This window comes from Pinus tabuliformis, chromosome 4_1, assembly GCF_031772625.1.
Source record: "Pinus tabuliformis cultivar Carrire ecotype Pingquan chromosome 4_1, CPIR1, whole genome shotgun sequence".
Taxonomy (NCBI): domain Eukaryota; kingdom Viridiplantae; phylum Streptophyta; class Pinopsida; order Pinales; family Pinaceae; genus Pinus; species Pinus tabuliformis.
In genome coordinates, this window is record NC_142303.1 from 397,962,276 (window position 1) to 397,985,813 (window position 23,538).

The following is a 23,538-nucleotide window of genomic DNA, read 5'->3' on the forward strand; positions in this document are numbered from 1 at the left end:
GATGATCCAAAAGGCATGTTTCAAAGTTGTGTACATCTATAAAGGATATACCCTCCAACCCTTGGTTTCATATAAGGGATTTTCATGGAGAAGAGTTAACTAAATAGGAATATTTTATCTCATAAGAGACTTGTCTTGAGGATTAAGAGAATTAAATTGAAAAATATGACAATCTTATAAGAGTGAGCTTACATCGAGTGAAGTAATACTGAGAAAAGAATTATGCATGAAGATCTAGCCCTAACCTAGTTCGGGGACCTCATTAGGATTATTAGAACCTGACATAACCATCAGCAAGAGTTGAAGTGCCTCGACTTCCTGATGAGTCCCTAAACTTTCAAATGTTGAATGATTTCATTTTGAGGGCGTGGTTAGATCATCATTTGTTTGAAGATAGTCATCACCAATTATTTCAACAAGATCATTATGAACTAGTTGACATTTATTGGAATCAACAATTCCATCAGATGTGTCAACATCACCAAATAGATAATCCAAATCATGGGTATCCTTACCACCTTTTTTGGACTTGAGATTTAATTCATTAGAATATGAATTGGAAGACCATAACATATGAGTTGATTTATTATGCACATCTCTGCATAAGGGTTGGTGCGCTAAGGAACATATTCATGTGAGAAACTCTTATATGATTAGATTAGATTCCAGATCAAAGCTTTTCAAATCTAAATCTTCTTGAGAAAATAAGTGATCATCCAATGTACTTGATCATTCATTATCACATATATCAACGGAGTCATGGGTGTCATGGTGATGGTTGTCCATGGTTATATCCTAATTAAGAGCTTTGGTTTCATTTGAATGATTACCGAGATCACAAAATTCTTGGTCATCCAGGAATGTAGAGGCATCATATTGACAAAGAGGAATTTGAAAAAGAGAAGAAAGATAGAATGGGTCTTCATCCTTTTTCTCCTTTACTTGTGATATATAGCCACCTTGTACCTGATCACCATGTGAACTAGCAAATTGAGAATCAAGAGTATTTGAAGAAATTGTTGGTGGAGCGAATTGATCAAGCAAATAAAGGTCCATAAAGCCATGAGATGTAGATGATAGATGACAACAAGTATCCCTTGAAGAAATAATACTTTCATTTGAATCAGATTCAAGATTCAGATTATGCACATTAATGTCATATGGAGGAATTAAGCAATCAACCTTCACATTAGGCTCTACAAATATGCTAGAAAATTCAAGGCTCTTCTGGATAAGGTCTTGATCATGGAAAGGGTATGAAAGTGTGATAAGTGGATCAACAATTTTATTTTGGGAGACTACCTTCTTTGGCAATGAAAAGGGACGCAAAGAATGGACAAAAGGGATAGCAAGTTCTTCCTCTAACATTCGAGGTGTCTCATGATCAATATAAGTTGGAAGAGCAACATCAACCAGGGATTCATATTCAAATTGTTTCAAGGATATTAGAGCCAGACGTTGGAAACTTCTCACTCATCAAATCCCAATCAACATCTTCTTTGGAAAGTTCATAGCAAAGGTGAAGAAGCTAATCAAGAAAATACTCTAATGATTCATTGGGTTTAATTCTAAGTTGATTGATCCTTTTATATACATCTTGAAAATTATACCTATCAAAACCTTCACGAAGATCCTTAATGAGTTGCTCAAATGAATGAATAGAACCAGCTGGTAAGGTATGACACCAACGTTTGACATGACCTTCAAGTGTTAGAGTGAATAGTATGGCCATGACATCCTTACAATGTATTCCATTAGAAAAATAGAAATAAAAAAAATTGAATCATATGTACAAGCATAGTTAGTTCGTCCTCGCCATCAAATTTAAAATGAGACAAGTTCTGAATAATTTCCATAGGGATTATAAGATCAAGTTCTTTAGAAAAAACATCTAGGGATTATGACTTGGGAATAAGTAATTTTAAGATGAAGATTCAAAACAAACTCAATGGGCTCAGCTTGTCATATGACCCTCCTCCCAGCGACAAGTGTTGATGGTGTTGGAAGTCCACCAACACAGGGTATCTCCTTGGTATGAAGTCCTAACTAGACTTCACATTGTTTGGATTAGGAGCCCCATTAGGATAATAGGCCTAGCCACCATAAAGTTTTTCCTTAGCTACAATAAACAACATAAGAGAGTATTCAAACAACATTTTAAACAAGAAATTAAGTTGACACTATGAAGCATACTTTTGCAATGTATATAAGGTACTTTCATGAATGAGAAGAGAGAAAGTGAGTCTTTAGAAGAAAATTAATATTACTATCCTAATATAGACACACATGAGCACAGAAATGATCATTAATTAACATTCAAAATAGTTCACAAGGTAACAATGATCATAAAAGTGAGTAACAATGCACATTCAATAAGATGTATATCGAAGCCAATGAAATAGTTCATTTTATTTAGTATGTATGAACACAAACATACCACAAACATTAAAATAATAGTCCTACAACATCGAGGATAAAGGCATGAAAGTGCGTCAACTCTTAGAGCTTCAAATATTAAGTGAAATCTCCAAGATACACAATTACAATGATGCAACACTAGCCCCAATAGTGGAACATTAAGCCACCACTTTCTCCTCCAAAGAATGATCTTCTCTCTTATGCCAAGATAGAGAATCCAATGTGAAAATTCCTTTGCTTAAGCTATGAGGGTTTATTTATAACAATGAGGTGACATTTCGCCTCCCATATGACTCTTGACCTCCCTCATGACTCTTGAGCTCCCATGTGACTTTTGAGATCCTACATGACTCTGGGACTTCCTAGTGACTCTTCACTTTCCATGTGTGACCCTTGGGATTCCACACATATACATTTTTCCAATTTTGATAATTACAAAATTACAATCCACTAAAATGTGGCAAAATACATGTTTATGTAAATAATCATTTACAATATGTGACTTGGGACTTTGTTGTAATGTGTCGATGTTAAGTTCTCTCCTATGTTACTTTGTCTTCGAATCTTCATTATGGATATGAAATTTACACTTATATTCACCCTCCAAAGGGTCTAGGAATGGTATTGAGGCCTTCTAAGTCATCATGAGTCATTATCCACCTATCATAGTTCAGATTTCCTTTATCTTCTACATGATGGTATCTTTGTGTCTCAGCTCCACAAGTGTCATCTTGACATCTTTCCTTGATGACCTCCTTGAACATTATCTACCATGTTAGGATGAAAGTACCTAAAAATGGAGCTCACTCATGGAAAGAGAATATCAGTCCCAAAATCACTTATTCTACCTTATGTTCATGCAAGATATTGATTGTGATGGGACAGTGTGAAAGGTCTGAGAGAAAGAGGTTTTCTAGTGCATAATGCATAGGATCAAGAGGCAAGAAGTGAAGAATTGGGCACTACGAGTTCATAGTGCAAATTGAAAGGGAGGAAGAGGTATGCTTGTGTGCATTACACAGGTTCTTGAGGCAGATATCATAGGTTTTCTCACTGGGAATGCGCAGTGCACATTTCTTGAGGAGAAGGGTCCAGGTATTGCGTAGTTGAGCATTACAAGGGATAAAAGATGGCTCTACTTCCCACTGAAAGTGTGTAGTGTACAATGAAGGAAAGTGTTGGTCAAGGCATTGCATAGAGGGAAAGAGGAGGTAACAAGAGAGACAAGCATGGGTATTGTAACTGTGTAATGTGCAGTGGATGAGGAGGAGGCTCTAGGGATTGCAAAATTTTCCACTGCAAGGGTCCAAAGATGACCCTACTATCCACTAAGAATGTGCAGTTTGTAATACAAGATAGAGTTGATCAAGGGTTACGCAATGAGAAGGTGTAGGAAATAAGGTTTGAGTGAATTTGCCCTAGATTTCTTAATGCACAAGGAGTTTTTCCTCAAGATGGCACAATCCAGAATTCTAGGAGGTAAGGGTCTCACTAGTGAAGCTTAGAGTGTGCAGTGCACTCTTCTCTTGGTGATAACTTACCGTGTTTTCAACTTGTGAAAGATGAGAGGACAAGGAATAGTCCCCAAAATTAACTAAGTGTAGGATTAATGGGACAAAAAAAAACAAGAGCATATAAACAAGTCCTAAATATGATCATACACCATCAAGCACATGAAATGCGCAAGATGAGAGGACAAGGAATAGTCCCCAAAATTAACTAAGTGTAGGATTAATGGGACAAAAAAAAAACAAGAGCATATAAACAAGTCCTAAATATGATCATACACCATCAAGCACATGAAAAAGATATGTATAGTACTCAAAACCAACATGTATATCATTAAAATGACACAAAGTGACACTAATTTCGGAGTGTGATAGTTAAGGTACAAGCCACTTTTTACACAATTGTCGACTATAATAAGTAATGCGTGTTATGCCATGGAAGTGTGTTCAACGCATGTTATTATGATAGATAGGATCAACTAGTGCAAGAGATTACACTGGAGATGCCTTTAGAAGGTGTGCGAAGATGCTCTTAATAAGATATGAGAAAGAACGTGAAAGAGACACATGCAAGAGAAAAAGTGACACATGTGAATACAAAAGAAAGCAAAAGTGACACATGCAAGAATGAAAGTAAGAAAAAAGTGGCTCTTGCAAAAGATGGAGCAAGAAAAAATGATAGTTGAGAAACTTAGCTGGAAGATGAAACATTTGCAATCGAGAATTCTCTTTATGCTCTAAGAACGTGAAAAGCTCCAAAGAAAATTATGATTGTGAAAATGAGCTTTGGATTGGAATTTTTATGTAGAGAGAGTATCCATGCAATTAGGGCTAAAATTTGTGAGTGAACCTAGTGCATGTTGAGAAACTAGGAGTCAAGAGTGAATTGATTTCCACTAGAAGAATGACAACATTGACTTAAGAGATTTCTCAATGACTATCAACAAGGATTGTGTAGCCAATGTAAGCAAGGATTGCACAGTCACTATGGGAAAGGATTGCATAGTGACTGTGAGCAAGGATTGCATAATCATTATGAACAAGGATTGTACACTCATTGTGGGAAAGGATTGTGCAATCACTGTGAGCAAGGATTTCGAAGTGATTGCCTCTAGGAGTTGCATAATGACTATCAACAAGAGGTGAAATTGCTTGATTTCCAGTTGTGCACACTTGAATATCATTCAGGAAGTGTTATTTTCCTAATGGAAAGGTGTATGCTTCACTGTCTCAAAGAAGTGTGCAAAATACTTAGAAGAGATGTGAAAGAGCTAGGCATGTGAAAGCAAGTATATTCAACACTTAGGTTTCCTTAAGGAATATTAAACACTTAGACAGCATGACCAAGAATGATGTTAATGGCTCGAAATGGAAGATGACATTATCATAAGGAGGCCCCAAAATTCGAAGGTAGGAAAAATTTTGCAGGGCGTTGTAGCAGCTAAAACAGATAGTTCCATGACTAATAGTTTGAGATCTTGTCATCCCCAAACTTCTCTAGGAAGTAAGTTTCAAACTATGCTCAGGATGTAATACTTTGAGGGTGTTGCACAAAATACAAGTTTCATCGCTTCCCCTAAAAGTTTAGGGGAATAACCTATAGAAAACATCTTTGTGTCGAACACTCTTCTTCCTAATGGCTAGCATGAAAGACTTTATGTGATATTTTGTTGGTTTTTTAGAGTTTGGGTCATATTTTGGGAGGAATTTATGAGGATTTATAAGAAGAATATGTCTCACACCTTAAACAGGTACAACACCTTGATCGAGCCATGGAGCAACAGGGTTGTTTTCCTGATTACCTTGATTGTTTCTTTGATTTCCCTGGTTATTCTAGTTATTAGCCATACATAGAGAACCCTGAAAATTAGAGAGCTTAGTCAATGAAGAACTCTCCTCATCAGAGGAATATACAGGGGAAGAGGATGAGCTAGGCGAGGAAGGAGGTGAAACAGAAACTCCTAGAAGAACATATTGTGTAGATTCAATGGCAGGTGGTTCAGACATTGATTGATTAAGATCAATTCTACCAGTTAAGATATCATTTAATCTATCATTAGGGGTACTGATATTCTGAAAAATTTCTGCCTGTGGATCCAACATTATAGGTTCTTCTTAATGAAAATTAATATGTGTAACAGCATTTTAGGACAATCGTCTTTCAATAGATCTTTCTCTTTCCAATCTCACTTGAGTCCTATAAAGAAATTCTCGAGATATTTGGAGATAGTCATCAATCTCATATCAGACTTGAGAATGGGCCAGAGTTGTGGGTTCATTGGTTGTCTATTCAGGAATAGGTTCAGGCTAAGAACTAGAGGTAATTTTAGCAATGGGACGGTTTGATTGACTTCATGTGACAATAAGGGATCAAACATTCTATCTTTTATGACTACCCTTAGCCATTTAAAGTCAAACTGTCTCTCTTACTAGCACCATTTTTTTAACGCAGCATTTTGGACATTTGTTAACTAAGGGGATGTGACTCGGAATGAGTCTCTTTAAATATCCCAAGCCATTTGAATAGTCACTCTTCACGGGTTTAAAGGCTATGTTGGCCTATAGATCTCTTCCTCTTGCAAGGAAAAAATAATTGAGAATCCTAAAATTATCTATGTTATATATATGAGTCTAAGACTACTGTTAATATGGATAATCTATAGGTTAAAAAATAGTTATTTTTAATATAAAATAATAAAATAACATAGTTAGTAATTAGGTATTAATATATAATAGTATAATACAATAAACAGTACAAAAATTGCACAAGAAATATGATACAAAGAAGAAGGACCAAAAATTGACGTAATTGGTAATATTGTAGCACTTAAATGTCGAAATAGTTTAGCAGGTAACCAGTAAAATATTATAAAAATGAAGAAACTATTACAATATAAATATTAGTGATGTTCGTATGGAAGCAACATACTCAAACAATCTAAATCCCCATAAATAGTTCATGGAAACTCATACTTATGCAATGTACATATCATAATTATCCTTTAAGGCATAGGTATTGAAAGTTTAATTAGATCGAATGAGTATATATGAAAAGAAATAACGCAATAAAGGAAAAAATATGATGATGTCATTGTTTATTCATAGATCAAGGTCATAGAAAAAAACGTTGTTTCTTCATAATATTTCCAAAACAAAGTTATTGAAAATTTAGAGGATGTACATCAAAGCAACCATAAAAATTAAAATTATATATATAATATATATAAGTATTAAGCAGTTGAAATAGTTCAAACACAAAAATCTTTTCAGTTTGGCCTGTTAATATGCGTAGATCGGTCTAAGACAATTCTGAAAGTTTTTGGACTGATATGATATTATATTTTGGTATCTGGTAATTAGTTATTTGGAATACCTTATACTCTTCAGTATATTTGGAAAATTTGTTTCCAACATATCTATGTATTCAGATCATTATATTCTCTTAATATAAGATATGATGGTTTTTTCTCTCTGAAAAAACGCAAAAACTTACAAATATCAGAATCTAATAAGTTCCACAGTCATCACAAAAATTTCTAGCATTTTCCCTTCTCTCGCTTTTACTCTCAAAACTGGCGGTTTATATACATGATAATTCTGAGGATAATCTAAACTAATCTTCAAAATCAAAACAGTATTTTCAAAAATATAGTTCATTGTCATGACCTCCTGGTTAAATCGTAACTGTTTGAAAGAAATTGATTAACTAACACAGTATCCGCGCAATATTTGGAACCTCTGCATCATATCCATAGTAACAGATTTCATGCAAACTGAGACCAACATCCGGTTGAGAATAACTTGTTTGAAGATTGAGGAAGTCGTATTAATAATCAACATTTATTATTGAAATAAGGTTGTTACAGAATCTTTGATTATGTAGTGGCCTTTATAGTTAGCAAATTAAATCAAATATAAAGCATACCTTCAAAATATTTGGTCTTGAAAAATAGACAATTAACATAATTTTTATTTAGCAGAATTTGCATCAGGTGAATATGGTGTGATGACCACTTTGATATTAGGTGATTTAATGATTATGTGAGTGTACATTGACTATGTTTTCTTGTCAGACCCTAAATACTTCTGCTCATTTTGATTATTCCTAAGTTGATTAAGCATCTTGAGCTTATTATTTTTCTATATAAGTTGGTTAATCTCACATTCAAGACAGGGTATTATAACCAAATATTGTTAATGCTAATACATGTCATGTATGGACTTATCAGAGTTATCCTTGCTCTCATGATTTTTATCAGAGTTACTATCACCATCCTAAGTGTAACTTGTGTTATCGACGAATCTGTAGTTATCACCTAACCGGGGTTTATTCTTCTTTAGCAGAGGCTCGACAGGAGATTCCATATCAACATAGACTTATTTAATAGTAACAGTTTTACCCTTGTTGTTCCTTTGTTTGGATATCTTTCATTCTAATGATTACTCTTCATTCAGGATTGAGGGTTTGGCTCACTAATTTCCTTTTCTTGTGTAGGTTCAAAATGAAGGCTATGGTTCAATAAATATAATTCAACATATCCCCAAATTCAGGGTCTAATTCAACATGGTGAATCTCATATTTCCTTTCCATACTGTGTGTAATACGAACAAACATTGTTTCGGGGGTTTTCACCCTAGAACCATCAGGACATTTTGACCCATCAAAATGGCAGGGCTCATGAGAGCCAAAATCATCAATACTATGAGAGTTAGATGGATTAGGACTAGTTGGTTGAAGATTGGATAAAACCTTAGGGGTAACTTCCTATTGTTCGATAACATGGGATTTATCAAATCCATTGAGGAGAAGGAACACGTCCCAGACATCATCAGTCTTGACCAAATAGTGTTTTACCAAACCACAAATTAAACCGTGGTGGAAAAGAGACCGCTCAGGATTCTTGCATTCACCTTGGTATGCCTTAGCCATATTAGTGAGTCTCTTATGTAAATAGAATAGTATATTAAGCATGAAACCTAGAAATCCTATTAACCAACATATGTGGTACATAAAGACAAATCCATATCGACCTTCATAAGTGATAAAGTGTCAAACAAAATAACATAGATCTAGCCATTTGGTTTTAATAAGGATGACTGACATACCTTTAACATTATACGCATAGTTTTTGGAGGCTAGAAACTTTCACCATGACACATTATGCATGGGACAATTTTTTGACCAATTATTGCCTTTTGTGGAGAGACGAGCCGCTTCAGCAATGAAGTCTGTGTCGACCCGCATTTCTACATCACTATTGTAGTGGCTACAACACCATAAAAAAATTTGGCCTACGTCCAAATTTCATAGCCTTCCTTGGTTTTTCCCCTGATGGTTTCAAACACTCGGGCTCATTCCATAAGCTCTTGTCAAGTCTTTACACCCTTTTTTCTTGATCAACCACTAGTCGTCTTTTGGCGTGTTGATTGCTATTTCATGCTTGCGATCTTGTTCTATAAATTTTGAAGGTTTGTCTTTTCATGCATGAGTTGTTTTCTCTCTATGAACATTGATCATACTCACACACAAAGTTGTAAGCACTATCGTGCAAGTGTCGTCATGGTCGTTCGAAGATCTATCTCAAGTTTTGCACTTGTCACTCTAACCTTTAAGTCAGTCTCTCTGAGCACATGTTTCTCTTGTTGGTTTGAGGTGTCTTGTCATCAACTCATGCTAGTTGTGTGATCACAATGTCATGTATGCATGATTTCACTAGCTCTCACTCTTAGCCATTTTTTCCTAAAAATCATTTGACCGAACAAACCTCCTTCAACCGAACCCCAAATGAGGTGCACTATGCAATCTTAGCTCTAAGTGACCATACTCTACTGCCTAGAACTGTGCATAGCTTGAGGTTGTCCTCCTGGGTAGCCTACACTACACAATCCTAGAAGTGATGAAGTCAACCATCTCTCAGAATTTCGCAAAATTTGTCCCCAAGTCTGACCCAATCTGCACTTCCCGCAAGATCATCATAAAACCTCCCTCCAATCTACTGGAAAAACTAAACTGCACTGTGACCTGGGGCTACACTGCTCCCAAAAAAGGCATAGAAGTTTCCCAACTGCCTGCCCTACAATGTCTGGAGAAAATTCGTAGTAAGTTCTCTGTTGCCTGTCACTGCATTGTTCCAAGGAATTATGTAGAACTGACTAGCTGGCCCCCCTGCTGGCTTACCCTACACTCCCTCTAAAAATTGCACAATTTTGACTGGCACTCTCCCTATTTCCCTGCTCTACACTCATCTCAGGAACTGTGCAGCAAATGCTTGTCCGACACTGTCTCTCAAAATGTGCAATTATGACCAGCAGCTCCTTGCAACCCGATCCAGCCTTTCTCTATAAAATTGCACAAAAATGTTTGTCAGTGCCTCCTGTTGCCCCCTCTATCTTCCTTAGATAAACTGTGATGATTCCCAACTGGACCCCCGGATGACCTACCCAGTCCTCATCTTGAAAACTGTGTAGAATTTCCCAGCAGTTCCTCCTAACACCCTACCTTGTCTTCCTCCCAGGAACTACGCAATTCTACCCAACTAAGTTCTACTTTGCAACCGTCACTGCTAACCTAGATTGTGCAAATCTGCCTCCTAGTGACATCTACAAAGTTTTTCCCGAAAGTGCTTCAGAGCCTCTCATCCTGGCCTGATTTGTGCTCTGCGCAATTTCAGTGCCTTGTCCTCTTTCCCAGTCACCTACACCTGAAATGGAAAATAATGCATCATGCTAGACTAGGAAATTTTTTGATTTGATGTCGTCTCGTCATGAGTGATTGCATGAAAAGGTAAATTTATCAAACATGGTGCGCCAACGAACGAGATGAAGAAGGAGCACATGCTAGAAGACTTGCTCCCAGTTGAATGAAGGTATCAAGCACATGGAGAACCAAGTGAAAGGGATACATGTTTCTTAACCATCAAGAAAATACCAAGACCATCAAAGACCCCACATACTTTTCCATGTGGAGGTGAAGACATGATACACCGAGAGCATACCCATCACTTAGCAACATAGCAGCTCAACACAGTCAGCCAGTACATGTCAGCAGTGTCATGTTGAGTTGTGTCATGAGTTGTCTCGGCCACATCACTACTATGGTCCATACTTGTTGTAATAAAATGTAATGTAATGTGAAAGTCCAAGAGATGCACATATGAAGTAGAAGAGTCATGTAAGTCGAACAGTCATGAGGGAATTCAAAGAGTCACAAGGGTCAGTTATTTACCTTGGCTATAGATACCCCCTCATTATATGATCAATGGATTTTTCACCTTGGATCCTCCCACATAGCCTTGAGAGTTTGTAGTTTGTTCTTTGAGGAGCAAGGAGTGCCTCCAATGTACCACTACTGGGGCTAGTGATGTATGGTGTACAAATGTGTCTTAGAAATTTTTCTTAATTCAGAAACCTCTCTGAGGTCAACATGCTTTCACACATGTTTTGTATCTATTTGTAAGACTATTCTTTAAACGTTTGTAATGCATGTTTTCTTAACTTGTACTAAGATATTTGAACTACTTCGATTATTTTAGTACTTACATTGTTGAAGATGTGTTGTATTCTTTATCATTGTTTTCTCGTCTGTGTTGACTACTCCGCAAGACATTAGACAGACCATTCTTGTTTTCCTTGGTTATAATGACCGCCACCCCTATGTGGACTACTTCACTGGATGGTGTACGTGTTTTCTCTTGCACTTTGGTTTTAACGACTGTCGCATCTACTATGGACTATTCTGTTGGATGCTGGATAGACCCTTGTTGTTTTTGTGTGTGTCTTTCCCTAGGTGGTACTACTACCTCTCATCTAGAGGCTCACTTTTACCCTCTCCCTTATAGTAAGAGAACCCGACACAAGTTACATTACACACTCACTAGGTATACTCACCTTGCTTTTTGAAGTTACAATCATAACACTCTCATGTGTTGAACACCAAGAGACGAGGCAAGTCTCTAAGATAATGGAAACCGGGCCATCGTACCGGATGGGAGTCCTACACCAAACAATGTGAGGTCTAGTTGGGACTTCATACCGGGGAGATCCCCTTTGTTGTCGAGCCCAACACTGTTAACAATCAATAACCCTAGATTTTATGCCATTGAAAGTGGAGGTGAAATCCTTAACCATTTCATCATTAAAGCCCTAGAATAATTAAACAAAATCCCATAAACCGACCTCCTGAAATAGAATTAGATATTCTTGATAGGATTCAATCATTTCACCCCCAATAAACATTGTTTGAACTACAAGAGGAATTACTGAATATATGATAAAAATCAGTTATGGTTCCATTTAAATAGGAGGTAAAATGAGGTAAACAAGAGTTTTAAACCTTAACCATTACAAAGCAACATGCAAGGAAAACATAGGAAAATGGAATGCATGGAATGCGGCAATGCAACCCTAAGTTTCGAATTGAGTAACTAACGTGGAGCACCAGATGTACCAAATAAAAATAATAACACTCTGGAGCAGTACTATAACCATGATCTTTGAGACATGATCATTATGAATGACATAACCAGGTGTTGAAGCCTATGTTTGACAACTCGGATAAGCTAGGCTATGTCACCATAAAAAATGCATAATTTATTTGAACCAAATCCCATATGATGTACCCATTTTTGTCAGGTATTAACTCACAGCACGATATATCTAGATATTTCCTTACCATAGTTTGATTAAAAAAAAATCCATAGGATATACTATTCAATTCCCCGTGTCTAAACTATAGCAACAACCACCAAAATATAAATTGTGAAATTTAATAGTTCCAAGTGATGTTATAAGGTCATGGATTCAAAAAAAAATACACATCAATTAGTATGAACCATTATAAAATAGAATCACATATGTTATTTTTCATAAAAAGGTATGAAAATAACTAAAGCACTTGTAATCCATGAACTACATAATACATAATCATTGTTGGGAAATTTAATTGCTTAAATTGCTTTCATTAAATTATCAACCAGGGATACTCGTAAGCTTGTGATGATGCCAACAAAATATATGCAGGAGTAGACAATTAACTCTATTTCTAACTAAATGATTTATGATTCAATATAATATGCAAGGGAAGAGGCTCCTAATTGAGGAGGTCCTGGTTGTGCTTCCCTACAGTATTATAGATTGGAAATAAATCATTGATTACATAAAACCAGAAACTTGAAATAAAGACAAGAGAATGAATTTTGATTTTCGTTCAGATTCAAATAGAGAGAGAGAGACTAACTTAGTCCCTTGATTGTCCCCTCGTATACTGATCCAAACTAAACTAATATTCATTCATAGCATAAGAAATGAAATAACTTGAATCTTAAAAGCAAAAGAATGAATTTCAATTATCATGCAAATCAAATAGAGAGAGAGCCTAACTTAGACCCTTGGTTGTCCCCTCATATGCTAATAAAATTTTAATTTAAAACTCATTCATCAATCACAAACAAATCCTCAAACATCTAAGCAATTAAATGAAATAAGATCTATTATGAAATAAAATGTTTCTTTGATCCTTTTAGAGTGAGCTCAATTCTCTTAAGAACAAAGTGACAAATTATTCCATATACTACATTAAGACAACTTATATCTAAAACTATAGAATGGAAATTTATGTAAAATGAAGCTTTATTCTATTCCATCATAAGTTGGATACATGCTCCAAGAGTCCTCTCTTTGGAATGGAGGAGGTACTCCTATTTATACAAAAACTATGATAACAAACTCATAAATGTAGACCCACTATTCCCTCCTTTGACCCACATATTTCTCAACCAATGGTGACACATAACCCTATCCTCCATGATCTCCTCCATGAGGTCCATGATCTTCTCCATGAGATCCATGATCTTCTCAAATTCGAATTTGAACATAGAGTGCCACATAAAGATACCTTGGAAGCTTCCTTTGTACCTACACATGTCAACAAACTCATTCTAATTGCTAGGTATAAGTATAAGCATATTATTTTCTAAAGTTTAACCATAAATCCACTTTAAAATGTTAAGAAATAATAATATTTGGAAAAGCATAGTTATAACCCAATGATGAGGTAAATGTAATGATGTGGAGGTGGAATGGAGGTGACATGAAGGTAATATGGAAGTAATGTGAAGGTATTGGTGAATAATGGAGTGAGAATAAGGACTATTTTGAGGCCCAACATACCCCCAAACTGAAGGTATTGCATGTCCTCATGCAATCTATTACATTACTTTTTGATACTTGAGCTTTGGCTTAAACTCTGCATGATATCATTTACTTAACTTTTGCAAAGCGTTTTTGATGAACTGCAACTTGGTTGGTTCTTGTGTTTCAACCATATTTTGTTTGTTGCATTCAATTTTAATGTATGATCTTTGCATATTGATAATGTGATTTTTATTGCAGAGTATTTTTGTTGGAATGCATCATGGTTGGTTCTTGTGTAACAACCATGATTGTGTTGGCATCCAATTAACTTTTAAATACTTTTGACAAAGCCATTTGTATGCTCATGTAATAGTGAATATATTTTGAAGGTAAGTGGGTTTTAGAATGTGATATATGAATATGGATGTTATATGAATGTGACAAAGTATGTATGTAAATGTATCCCTCCCCTTAAACGGATGGTTTTGGCAGTTATGTGAAATGAGGAAAGGAAGTGAAGTTTTTCCAAAAATTATTATTCTAACTTTTCAAGGAATTAAATGGTTAAAAGTTAGAAAATATCATACCTTAACTTACTCTTCCAAAAATGGATGAGAGTTATGCAAGTGTGGCTGCAAAAATGTTGTTCATAGTCTTCTTTACTTGGTTGTGAAAATGATGGATGAAATCGAAAAAGTGAATCTTTTATTGTTGCTGTGTCTGCTGCTAAATATGTTGTTGGATCTTCTGCTGAATGTTCGAAATCTGATGCTAAATGCGGCTGAAAATGTATAAGGCTTGGAAGGTATACAAAATATAGAAGTTACATTTCTCCCGAGCCTTATTTATTGACTTGTCCTCAAGTCATGACAAACTAAAAAACAATGAAAGGAAATCAGCATCATCTGCTACAAAATATGGGTCTTCAAGTCTTCAACACTCGATGGAACAAATCTTACTATGTGATTAAATGTGTCGATGTCGAACATAGCAAGAAGTTGTTGAATTAGTGGCCATTAATGAATGCCCCTAGCCAACACAAGAGCTCTACCATTGATTCCAATGGGATTCAGGATGCCTAACACATCTTTGTAGGTAAGAATAAATTTGTCGTGGTTGAGTCACCTACAAGATCCAATGAACAAGGGATATTAATGTACTCTCATTGTTCATTGGCAAGAGTACTTGCCATTAAGGCATGCAAGCCTCTAGGTGTTTTTTTACAAGGATAATTAGACTCTAGGACTTTGACTCAAGCAGGGTTTTATTGGGGGAAATGAAGGGGAATGGTAATGATAAGGAAAATGGCAATAAGCTTGTAAGGAATGGATGTAAGGAAATGCAAGGTGTATGAATAAGAACTCTTGTTGTGAAAATGTCATGCTTTATGGATTTACAATTGGTGGAATTCAAAATCTTTTTCAAAAAGGGAGGTGCAAGGTAGTGGTTGTGGACATAGAGTTGTCTTCAGAATTTTTCATGAATTTAGTCTTTGGAAGACTAATTCTCGTCACAATGAAATCTCCTTAATGATCACTTGATTGTCCTGTAACCTGTAAAAAAAAACTTGGCAGAAAGAAAACATAAGTATGCTCAAGAAGAAATGCGTGTTTCCTTCATGATTCTTACGCAAAAATTTCATACCAAATAAAACAGATTTAAGAAAAATCAAAGTGTTGAAATTAACTCAATTCATGATATTAGTATCGACCCATTCTTAAATATAACCATGAAAAGTAATACTCCCTGTTTGTGTCAGATAACCCATGAAATGTGTTCGGCGAAAAGTTTGGCATTAGAATAATCTGTTGTGTTCTTCATATTAGTATGTCACATAAAAGCATTCAACAGAAAGATGTTTGAGTTTAATGCCAACTTGAAGCTATCGAAAAAATATAATCATCGTCTATAAAACCCTCCAATGTTTGATAAATTGATTTTCGAAATTTGGTTCCAAGTACTCCATTTTTTTATTTTCAAATCTGTGTGAATTTTGTGAAATTTTTTCTTTTAAACAACAAATTTAAAAAGAAATTTTCAAAAGTAATAAATAAATAAAGACACATTTTTTTTTTTTGAAATTGTAAAATCAACAAAATTTTATTTATTAAAAACTAGTAAAGAATAATTCTAAAACTAAACTAGCAATAAAATGAAGTTCTTTTTTATGGATTTTATTCCAAACTCATCACTGTTTTATTTTTATTTTTTTAAACAATCAACGCCCAAAGAAAATTACCATGTCATTTTAAGCTCAAAATTTGCTTCACTGTTGGTGAATTGGCATGGTAAAGTGTATGATGCATTTCTGAGGCATGGACAATGTTGCTGGTGAATTGGCAACCCGCGATAGCAGATTGGTCTAGTGCACTGGCAACGCTACTGATGAGTACGTTATAAAAGCATACAATAACCAATGACTACTCCAAGTCATTGGTGAAAAATAGAATGTTGAGAATGAATTTTAAGAAGAGAAAAAAAATGAAATTAACTATGCCAAGGGAAAATCTAAAACATATCATAGCACTCCACTTAAATAAAAAAATATTTCCTTGTCAAAATTGTGGTCAGAGTCCAGAAAAGGCTTCCAAATTCAACTCTTCTCTTTTCCTTGATGTATTGCGTGAATTTCCGACATGTTCATCTTCTGAATTTGCAATATGTAGTGCAAAGTGTTGACATAGGAATATGAAGCCCCAAGGTTGGGAGGCTGGTCAGCTATACTTCTTCGGCAAGCAAGAAAACGCTTTATCAGCCCTCTTTGAAAGGGGCCATTGTATCTGGTTCATACTCCATATAATACGTTATTCCTCCCATGCATAGGCAGAAAAGTGCCACTTCAGCATTTCTTATATCTAGAAGTAGATGTTTGTTCACTAAAATATACCACAATGAATCTGCAGCTCGACAAAGCACATAAAGAACTAATTCGTCTCATCTGCTCTTCCTCTTTAGCAGGGCAGACAAAGCAGCCATGCTTCCAGCAAACCAATACACAAGCTTATGGTCCCTTGTTAAACCTTTCTTTGCAAGCATATAACTCCCTGAAATATTCCTACAACCGACAGGATTGATGTAGAGCACACAGCCCCATTAATAGCATTCCAACATATCTGCATGGGAGACTCCATAAACTTTTGAAAATGAAGGATAACATACGGCACAAACGTCAATGAGAAATATAATGGATATGTCTTCCTGAACTTTGAATACATTGCATTGCCATTATGTGTTAAACATGAGGCTGAATCCAGATGTATAACATAACATGGAATAATTGAAGCAGATGGATCCAATTTAAGAGACGGGGAACCCTTTATGCTTATCACTTAAGCAGAGAGAGAAACCAGATCAAAATGCTTTGACAGCTTCACGATGGGCATATTGGCTTTCTTGACTTTGGTTTGTAGATGCTCATTTTGAGCCAGGCAACATGTGAGGGTGCAAATCGCTCAAATCGAGCCAATAAATCTGCATGAAAAATCACTCAAATCGCTCAAAATTTGCTCTACTACCAGCAAAACCCGTAATTCTCTGCACATTGATTGTAAAAACCGTTTTTTCTTCACACAGTTACCAAAATAGGGTTTCGAAGAACCGTGATTTCCTCTCAAAACGTTAGGAATTCAAGCAAACGATTTCTGGGTTGTGTAATTCATTCTGTTTTGGAAAACACCCATGTCTTCATTTGTCTAGATTTGTCCTGGTTTGATCACAAACCTCTTTTTAAAACTGACGTTTTTCAGGGGTTGCGTATGGATTACCTGTTAGATTGATTTGCGTGGGAACCTTATCTGGTCAGTGGTGTCGATTTGGTTGAATTATAATCATCAGTATGGATCGATCGATCCATTTTTCCACAACATTTTGATTGTTCCCAGATCCACGACCTTGGCGAATATATGTTCTTTTCAATTCCATGGAGCTCTTAGTGAATGCTTCCTTGGCTGCAACCATAGTTGTCTCAAACTTTCCAGATTCACATTTATCTGCAAAAACCTGCGTTGCAAATTCTTCTTGATGTTTTGCATAGGGCAATACTTCTCCAGATTTTAGATAAGCAAAGTTTTGGAGCCCATCCTTTTGCACCTCCATCCTTGCGCTTGCTACGATTCTTCTTCAATTTTGTTGATGATACAGTCTTCCTCTATAATGTTTCACTTGTTCCAAAGAAACAAAAACGAAGAAATAGGTTTCGTGGCAAAGATCCAACAAATTGGTGACAAATCCATATTGCGCATGGCCAAAAACTACAACTATTTCCTATACATTTACTATCACAAGTATCCAATTGCTCGCCTTGTGACAGAAGATGGAGTATGTATTGGGATATTCAATTAACGAAGACAAACCAATCAAGATCTCAAAAGGCTGTTATTTTTTATATATTTTTTTATTTTAAAAAATAAATAAATAAAAATCAAATTGAACCTATCTCTAAAAAAAATGGTTAGCTTTCAAAAAGTTTTTTTTTTTTTTTAAACATTTATCTTTTGCTCATCCACAAAATTCTTTATTGTCATATTGCAGATCAATTTTCCAGCGAGAGTATTTTTATTTGAAATAAATCAATAGATTTTCTGATCTTCCTGGTCACACAAAGCACAGGAAGAGAGCATACTAATCGCTTGATTTGTTTTTATTTATGCAGGGGGTTTTAAAAACACTGAATTTAAAACTAGCTAAATACTAAAACATTAGAAAACTCAAAATTGAACTCCTTTATGAAGATCCTGTTGTCACCAGGTTTCACAAATTAGTTTTTCCAAAGAAAAAAATATTGGTACTGAATTAAATTCCTAATCCCTGATCCCTTAGCACCATCCCCGGCAACGGCGCCAAAATGTTGGGCAATTTAATTGCTTAAATTGCATTCATTAAATTATCAACCAGGGATACTCGTAAGCTTGTGATGATGCCAACAAAATATATGCAGGAGTAGACAACTAACTCTATGTCTAACTAAATGATTTATGACTCAATATAATATGCAAGGGAAGAGGCTCCTAATTGAGGAGGTCTTGGTTGTCCTTCCCTGCAGTATTATAGATTGGAAAGAAATCATTGATTACATAAAACCAAAAACTTGAAATAAAGACAAGAGAATGAAGTTTGATTGTTGTTTAGATTCAAATAGAGAGAGAGAGAGACTAACTTGGTCCCTTGATTGTCCCCTCATATATTGATCCAAACTAAACTAAGATTCATTCATAAGCATAAGAAATGAAATAACTTGAATCTTAAAAACAAATGAATGAATTTCAATTATCATGCAAATCAAATAGAGAGAGAGCCTAACTTAGACCCTTGGTTGTCCCCTCATATGCTGATAATATTTTAATTTAAAACTCATTCATCAATCACAAACAAATCCTCAAACATCTAAGCAATTAAATGAAATAAGATCTATTATGAAATAAAATGTTTCTTTGATCCTTTTAGAGTGAGCTCAATTCTCTTAAGAACAAAGTGACAAATTATTCCATATACTACATTAAGACAACTTATATCTAAAACTGTAGAGTGGAAATTTATGTAAAATGAAGCTTTATTCTATTCCATCATAAGTTGGATACATGCTCCAAGAGTCCTCTCTTTGGAATGGAGGAGGTACTCCTATTTATACAAAAACTATGATAACAAATTCATAAATGTAGACCCACTATTCCCTCCTTTGACCCACATATTTCTCAACCAATGGTGACACATAACCCTATCCTCCATGATCTCCTCGATGAGGTCCATGATTTTATCCATGAGGTCCATGATCTTCTCAAATTCGAATTTGAACATAGAGTGCCACATGAAGATGCCTTGGAAGCTTCCTTTGTACCTACACATGTCAACAAACTCATTCTAATTGTTAGGTATAAGTATAAGCATATTATTTTCTAAAGTTTAACCATAAATCCACTTTAAAATGTTAAGAATTAATAAAATTTGGAAAAGCATAGTTATAACCCAATGATGAGGTAAATGTAATGATGTGGAGGTGGAATGGAGGTGACATGTAGGTAATATGGAAGTAATGTGAAGGTATTGGTGAATAATGGAGTGAGAATAAGGACTATTTTGAGGCCCAACAATCACCATGACTTTGAGTGCAATTTTAACCTAGAGTCAAGGAAGGAAATGTGTAAGAACACAATGAAAAGATAATGTTCACATGTAGGTTTGATTAAATAGGTCTATAGCACTATGATGTTGCTCAAAGGTATGGGATATATATAAATTCACAAAAATAAAGAAGCATTCTTTATACAACAAAAACAACCATCAACCACTATCAATAGGATTTTACATGTGACTTCTAGTTCTTTAAAGATCATTATCAAGCCACATGCCAATGAAATGAGAACCATGCCAAAGTACAAAATAAAATATCTACTTCCAAATCGTAATCATCATTTGAGTTCAAAGGAAGGTATCAAAACCAAAAACAAACAAAAAATCAAAGGAGGGGGCCATTTCATTTTTTTTAAATGAGAGGGGAATCTGTTGGGTGGCCAACATACATGTCATTATTACATGGCCAAATGCAATCATGCTATCAATATCATTTGTACACGTCAAACCATGTAGTGATAGAATCAAGGATTGTCGATAAACATTAGTTAAATATTTACCTATGGTGAGGTGCAAACTATTGTGAAGATGTGGGAAACAACAGTGACAGATGTTGACTATGGTGCAGATGAGTTTTCACTTAACATTAAAAAAAAATATCTATTCAGTGAATCGACACACAATCATGCCATCGCTTGAGCGATTAGTAGCATTTACTCTGATGCATTGTGTTATAATTACTGGTTGTAAACATACCAATAAAATCATATCTATCGATACTATAAAATAATATTTTTGGAACCTATTTGGTGAATCAACATGTAATCAACACATCGTTTGAAATCTTAATAACATTTTCTGTTTGTAAGAAGTGTGGATCCCCTTCACACACTTTTTTTGACTTGCATACTTCTTCCACACATTTCTTTGTTTGTTGGCAACGTTTTGGAAAAATGTTACATATAATCAATCATCCTCCTTCTGCATACTTCTTCTGCACATTATCTCGTATGATGGCAATATTTTGGAGAAATGTTACATATATTCAATCAATCTGCCATGGGAAAACAAATCATTTACTAGAATTTATTTAGCGAATCAATATGTATTCAACACATTGTTCGAATGCTTAATAGCATTCATTTATTGTAAACAAGTCAAGAAGATGCATAATTCTTCACAGCCAATATTCATCATATCAAATTGAAACAATTTGTGAATCTCCTTTGCACCTTTGCTTTTATTTGCACACTTCTTCCACACAATGGAAGCTTCCTCTACTCATTTGCACTATGCATGCAGAAATTACATCATTCAAGTGCTTAATAACATTTATTCTGATGCATTGTGTAATTATTACTCATTGTAAACATATCAAGAGGATTGTATTTTCTAAATTCAGGCTTCTGTGATCCATATTGAATTAAGAAAAGTCTTTCAGTAGAAATCACATAAGAGAATTTTTTAGCCGACTTGTTTCGAACCAACAAGTGTGGTTCATCATCAGGACCAGATGAAGAGGCAGACCATGGAAAAGGCTTAAATAGAGAGCAATGTGGAGACCATAATTTCAAGTAACGACTATATTAAACGGCTAGTTTTTTTAAAATAATATTTAAATTATGATATCAATTTACTAATTTATTAAAAACAAATATTAATAAGTAACAGCTATATTCAATGGCTAGTTTTTGAAAAATAATATTTAAATTAATTTATTAAAATTAAATATTATTAAAAAATTATTACTGCGAAATAATCGGGAAGGAAAAAAGAATCTAAGTCAAACTCCAAACAAGGAGGGAAGTCAAAAATTATAAAAAGGAGTCAAGAACCCAATCGAGACAAGATCATTTAATAAATCAAAATAATTAATGGAAATAAAATAAACTAAAATTAAAATAATTAATGGAAAATAAATAAAATAAAACAAAAATATACACAAGTCAAAACAAATATATATATATATATATATATATATATATATATATATATATATATATATATATATATATATATAAATATATATATCAAAAAAAATAATCAATAAATAAAACGGGGTCAACAATAAAATATGGAGCTAAGGCCCATTAAACAAGTAAAAAAAATACTAAAAGGAGCTAAGAACGAATAAGATGATAAAATACTTAAGAAAACATGAAGGATCAAGAATATAAACTCTAATGAAGAATAAACCAACAACAAATACTAAAAAATGACACCAATACCTACATAGATAAATAAAGAAGCAAAGTAAATCCCAAAAAGAAACCTCAAAAGAAAGGAGAACATGACAGGGAGCCAACTTCTACTAATAATCCAACCATCGTCTCTATTCAAATTATAGGGTCTTTTTTTATTTTTAGGGTCTCCCTCAATTTACGATGATGGAAATGACTAACCTTAGAAATGACTTGGGCCTCCTCAATGCATATTTAATTCTTAGATTTATCTGCATGCTCTGCCAAAGAAGAGGAGTGGGGCCTTCCATGCTTGAGGTCAGTGGCATGCTCACAAATCCTTTGATTAATCAGCAACCAATCTCACCAATGTAGGGAGTCCCACAAGAGCATGGCATAACGTAAACACCCTTCATATACTTAGGGTCCACTGGGTCTTTTACATATCTAAGGGAGCTTCAGATGGTATTTATCACTATTATAAAATAGCTTTTTCGGCATTTATTCGACGAATCGATGCTTAATCACCACCTCATTTGAGTGCTTACTAACATTTACTACTTCTAAACAAGTCAAGAAAATGCACATGGCTACACATCTAGTATTCATTATATAAGGTTGAAATGATATGCAAATCCCCTTGGCACAATTCTTGCACACATTTCCTCGTTTGTTGGAATTTTTTGGTGAAATGTTACATAGATTCAATCAACCTCGCACAACATGGACTACCAAATGTAAAAGAATAATCCACACATAACCAAGACATCCTTCAAGTGCTTCATAGCATTTTAAAATAATAATTAAGGCTTAATCGTACAATACACCAAAGATCCTTCCGGGTTAACGTAAGCATCTATTTGGTGAATCGACACACAATTAGGACATTGTTTCAACTTTTAATAGAATTTACTCTAATAAATTGTATAATTATTACTTGTTGTTAACAAACCAAGAATATTATATCCATCGATATTATAAAATAGTATTTTTGGTATTTATTATGCAGAAGAATTATATGTGTGGCAAACCTTTGTTCCATCTTTTTTACACCTTTGCATATGTTAACCCTTTGCGCATATCAAGTTCCTGCAACACAAATTAGTGGATATTAAGGATTTAATATTTTTCCTATATATAGTATTGTAGGCGATTATTCTAGTTTGAAAATTTATACATATAGAATGTAGGCCAATATTCAATAAAAAACATGTAATTTTATTTTAAAATTGGTA

The 23,538-nt window shown here is 34.7% G+C and overlaps 1 pseudogene; it reads right to left on the bottom strand.

Moving 5' to 3' along the window:
• Positions 1–16,650: 16,650 nt before the first annotated feature.
• LOC149175980 (uncharacterized) lies at positions 16,651–18,152 on the bottom strand (annotated as a pseudogene).
• Between the last annotated feature and the right edge of the window lie 5,386 nt (positions 18,153–23,538).